The following is a 5,652-nucleotide window of genomic DNA, read 5'->3' as shown; positions in this document are numbered from 1 at the left end:
AAAAAAACCTACATTAAAACCCTTTGTTGGAATGCTTTACACTTTCCACAGAACAGAAACTAAAATAACCTGTTATACAACTAGTCACAAATACAGTCCTCGAGTTTTTTTGCCCATACACATGAGTATTGTCTAAAACATGTCTTCTTTGTAGCAGCTAGGCCCTGCCACCACTGTGCTTGGCTGAGTTCACAAATCTGTTGTAACCTGTAGCTTCCCTGTCACTTCTCTGGCTCTCCTCTCCTGCTAAGCTTTGTTTCCTGGTGGTAATTAAAACTTTCTGCCACTGCCGTAGCTGCTACTGCTGCTGGAACCACCATAGCCACCTTGGTTTCGTGGTTGGAAGTATTGGCCTCCAATACTTCCAGTATTGGTGGATGGAAGAGTTGTGGAACCAAAGAGGGCTGTCTCAAGAGAAGATTCTCAAAGACCTGGTGCCCGCTTAACTGTGAAAAAGATTTTTGTTGGTGGCATTAAAGAAGACACTGAAGAACATCATCTAAGAGATTATTTCGAACAGTATGGGAAAATCGAAGTGATTGAGATCATGACTGACCGAAGCATGGCCTCAAAGTATTGGCCTCCACCACCATAAGGGCCAGAGCTTCTGCCTCCAAAATTGCCTCCTTTTATGGGTCCAAAATTTGAGGATTGATTGTTGTAATTGCCAAAATCATTATAGCTTCCGCCACCTCCAAAGTTGCTTCCATCATTACCAAATCCGTTCTAGCCATCCCCACTGCCACCATATCCACCACCACCTGGACTGCCACCAAAGCCACCTAACCACTGAAGTTTCCTCTGCGACCAAAGTTGTCATTCCCACCAAAACCACCTCCACGACCACCACCAAAACCACCTCCACGACCACCACCAAAGTTTCCAGAACCACTTCGACCTCTTTGGCTGGATGAAGCACTAGCCATCTCTTGCTCAGAGAGCGCTTTCCTTACTTCACAGTTGTGGCCATTCACAGTGTGGTATTTTTGAATGGCAATCTTGTCTACAGAATCATGGTCATCAAATGTTACAAAAGCAAAACCCCTCTTTTTGCCACTGCCTCAGTCAGTCATGATCTCAATCACTTCGATTTTCCCATACTGTTCGAAATAATCTCTTAGATGATGTTCTTCAGTGTCTTCTTTAATGCCACCAACAAAAATCTTTTTCACAGTTAAGCGGGCACCAGGTCTTTGAGAATCTTCTCTTGAGACAGCCCTCTTTGGTTCCACAACTCTTCCATCCACCTTGTGTGGCCTCGCATTCATGGCTGCATCCACCTCCTCCACAGTGGCATATGTGATAAACCCAAAGCCTCTGGAGCGCTTGGTGTTCGGATCTCTCATGACCACACAGTCCGTAAGTGTTCCCCATTGCTCAAAATGGCTCCTCAGACTCTCATCGGTTGTTTCAAAGCTCAGACCTCCGATGAAGAACTTCTGCAGCTGTTCAGGCTCTTTGGGAGACTCTGACTTAGACATGACAGCAGCGGGAGGGGAGACTTTAACGAAGCTTACTCAGCGGCGTCCACGGGCAGAAAGGAGTAATCTAACGAAGGTATCTCAAAAGCAATGTGTTATTAATGGTAGATCTTAGGTGATGTGTTGGAAAAGCTGTGGGATTATTTTTTTGTAGGAAGGCCTTTAGTGACATTTCTCAAATCCCTCCATTTGGGTTATCACCTGTTCCATCTTGTGATATCAGTCCTAGAAAGATTCCAATAAAAATATCGTAAGACAACTAAATAAATTGTCTATGTGAAGAAGGAATAGGTTAGAATGAAAATGTACACTTTTCTGCAGGATGGTCCCTTTTAAGTTTGATTTCTATGGAGTTCTATTTGTTTATCCCATAGTGGTCCCACAGAAAAGCAGACAGAGAAGAACACTTGAAAAGTAACTGAATAGTAATGATATGTACAGAGGAGTCTCTGATAGAAAATAAAAGTCTGTGGAGCAGAAGTCAACCTCGGAAAATAATTTTTCAGAGACTATCCAATCCAACTTATGCCACTTCTAGCACAGGTTGTTGGTTAACCCCTAATGTCCATTGTCTCCCTCTTATGATTCCTTATTTTCAGCTGGATCCGTGATCACCAGGTAAAGTCTGCATTTCCCAGACTCCTGTTCAGTTAGGTTGGCCATATTGACTAAGTTCTACCCGGTGAGCTATCAATGTGATTTCATCATGTGATCTTATCTGAAGATCTTTCTTAAGAGCAAGAGCTCAACTTTGCTCCTTCTTTCCCCCAGCCTGCCTCCCATCACCTCTTCCTTCATCCTGATGTTAAACATGTTGATATAATGGCTCTAGTCCCATCTTGAACTGTTAGGATAAGGGCCATACCCCTGGGAAAGCAGAAAGGAGAGCTGGAGGCAGCCAGGGCCTCTGGAGATTTTGTGGACCAGAACCACCACACGAGCCCTGGAAGGTCCACCTCCAGGGCTTCAAACTGAGAAGCACAAAGCTCTATTGGGAGCTTCTGTTATAGTCAAACTAATCTGAACTGATAAACCATCCTTTTTTTTTCTTTCCTTTTTTTTTTTTTTAAAGATTTTATTTTTAAGTAGTGTCTACACCCAAATTGGAACTCAAATTTACAACCCCAAAATCAAGAATTGCAAGCTCTACCAACTGAACCAGTTGGCATCTTCCCCCATCCTTTTTTTGTTTTGTTTTGTTTTTTTCTTAATTTGACTCAACTTCTCATAGGAAAGAAGGATCTGTGACTCATGCAGACTCATTCCCAGGTTGGAAAGCTAGTTTTATCATACATGTCAACCCGCTGTTGTTCTGTGTTATCAGATGATCTTCTAACATTCTCCTTTCTTGTTATTTCATTATGATCTTTGGTGCCGAGATAATTGGAGCATCAGAGGAAAGTGACAAGGATAAAGCCAATGTAATATGTCAGTTAAAAAACAATAATCAGGGACGCCTGGGTGGCGCAGTTGGTTGGACGACTGCTTCCGGCTCAGGGCGTGATCCTGGAGTCCCGGGATCGAGTCCCACATCAGGCTCCCAGCTCCATGGGGAGTCTGCTTCGCTCTCTGACCTTCTCCTCGCTCATTCTCTCTCTCACTGTCTCTCTCTCTCAAATAAATAAAATAAAATCTTTTAAAAAAAAAACAATAATCAAGAATAATCAGAAGCATGAGTTTAATCCTGGCTTTATCTGCACATTATTAAGCAGAACTGTTTTGGAAACTGGGGAAAATGAAAGACCTAGTAGGCACTGAAAATATCTGTAATTCCCTGTACCCTATAAATGAACAACTGAATAAATCCCAAAGGTTTAATGACCTTGGTTTTCCAATATGAATTATAACTTTAAGACTGAAATGAAACCCAAAGATTTTTTTCATGAAACATTTTCCAGAAATCACCTTATAGCAATGACGGACATATATGGCTCCACAATCTAAAAGCTGATCATGGGACACTTGGGTAGCTCAGTTGGTTTAGCCGCTGTCTTTGGCTGAGGTCATGATCCCAGCATCCTGGAATCGAGTCCCACATCGGGCTCCTTGCTCGGCAGGGAGCCTGCTTCTCCCTCTGCCTCTGCTGCCACTCTGCCTGCCTGTGCTCTCACTCTCTCTATCTCTCTCTCTCTCTGGCAAATAAATAAATAAAATCTTAAAAAAAAAATTAAAATAAAAAAAATAAAAGCTGATCATGCTATGTCAGGTCTTCCTAAACTGTTATATTCTGGAAGATCAAGATATGACTTCAAATAATAACACAGGTGAGATAATGGCACTCTTCCTCATTTGGTGGAAATATTATTTTGGTATGAAAAGGTCAGTTTAGAAAAATTAACCCCAGGGGTGCTGGGTGGCTCAGTAGGTTAAAGCCTCTGCCTTGGGCTCAGGTCATGATCCCATGGTCCTGGGATTGAGCCCCGCATTGGGCTTTCTGCTCGGCAGGGAGCCTGTTTCTTCCTCTCTCTCTGCCTGCTGCTCTGCCTACCTGTGATCTCGGTCTGTCAAATAAATAAATAAAATCTTTAAAAAAAAAAATTAACCCCATAAACTTAACGAGTTGGACACTGGTTGTTCCCTAACAAGATGAATTAAAATAAATGTCTACTACTTTTTGTTGACACATCATTTTGCAATCCCTTGCCAAATCTTGCTGATTGTGTTTCACACGTTGTTAAAAAAATCTGATCCTCCTATACCTTTGGTAATTTCCCCAAAACAGTGTTCACAATATTGGCTGCATATTAGAATCACTAAGGAGGTTTTTAAAAGGCCCAGACCTAGGCTCAGTCCCAGACCAACTGAGTAAGAACTTCTTAAGTGTTGGGCTGAAACAATAGAGTTTTCCATATTACCCCAGGTGATTCGAATGTGTACCTCGGGTTGACACCCACTGCCACAAAGGAGCCCCATTCCAACTGTGTGACTAGAGCCAATTTACATCTTGCTTAAATTAACATACACTGAAAATTAATTCTGTCATCCCGTCCCTGAAACGTACCACGTTTAGACTTTCCCCTCACGTTCTCATATCTGCTTCATTTTAGATATAGGTATCAAGAAAAATAATTTCCCCAAATAGTTACCTTCCACAGTTATGTGGTTTCTGGGAGGGCCGCTGTCTTCTCTAAATCAAGTTTGGCAAATGAGAGGAGAGGTTAAAACACAGAGGAGCAGTTGATTGTTGAATCAGACTGCAGACAGAGAAAACTAATCAACACTCTTTCCTTCTTCTTCTCTCACTGGCAAGATTCATCTCCAAACATCCTTTGTCGCAGGTAAGGGCGCAAACCTATTGGTGTTTCCAGAACCATCCCTGGGGAAACTCAGGTAATAAATAGGAGCTACATCTGTCATCTTATTCCACTAGACCAAAACCTCACTAAAACATGTAAAGAAAATAATGTCGGTAACATTTTTGCTCATTCATTAGGAGTCTTAACTATTTGAAAGTAGTCTTGAAAGTAGTCTTTTTTCCTCTCTAAGCATCAGGGTAATGGGGGAAAGGTGGTGGAGGATATTAGAGACCCAAGCAGCTTCATTAGTAACTGTTAAATAATTCTGGATGAACATCTAATCCTGATTCACCCAGAAATTATGAAGATAATTTGATTCAAATCTAAAACCTGTCCCACATGTTTTTGCTACATGATGAAATCAAAAGCTGGAAAGGCGCATCTGTAAAAGAGACAATGATGTAAAACAGATTTATAAGTTACACATGCAGGGCGCCTGGGTGGCTCAGTAGATTAAGCATCTGTCTTCGGCTCAGGTCATGATCTCAGGGTCCTGGGATCGAGTCCCGCATCGGGCTCTCTGCTCAGCAGGGAGCCTGCTTCCCCCTCTCTCTCTGTCTGCTTCTCTGCCCACTTGTGAATTCTCTCTGTCAAATAAATAAATAGAATCTTTAAAAAAAAAAAAAAGAAATGTTGGAAATGTTTAGACTATTAAGTGGTTAACTAAATGGGCACTATTTGCTTCTTAAATTACATAACAAAATGAATAGCACTTTCAGATATTCAAATAAAAGGCATAAAATACCAAACATAATAGCAGTCACCTTTTGATAATCTATACTCATGGAAAAGAAAAGGTGTTTTGAATAAATGGAAAATTAGAACATGTTTCTGGAATGGAAGGTAAGTGTGAGTTCTTTTAAAAATAATAAATA

At 41.4% G+C, this 5,652-nt stretch overlaps 1 pseudogene; it reads right to left on the bottom strand.

Moving 5' to 3' along the window:
- Window positions 1–223: 223 nt before the first annotated feature.
- LOC122896910 lies at window positions 224–1,481 on the bottom strand (annotated as a pseudogene).
- Between the last annotated feature and the right edge of the window lie 4,171 nt (window positions 1,482–5,652).

The sequence above is a fragment of the Neovison vison genome, chromosome X (genome assembly GCF_020171115.1).
Source record: "Neovison vison isolate M4711 chromosome X, ASM_NN_V1, whole genome shotgun sequence".
NCBI lineage: Eukaryota > Metazoa > Chordata > Mammalia > Carnivora > Mustelidae > Neogale > Neogale vison.
Note: the sequence above shows the minus strand (reverse complement) of the source record. Positions and strands in the feature narration are given on the sequence as shown.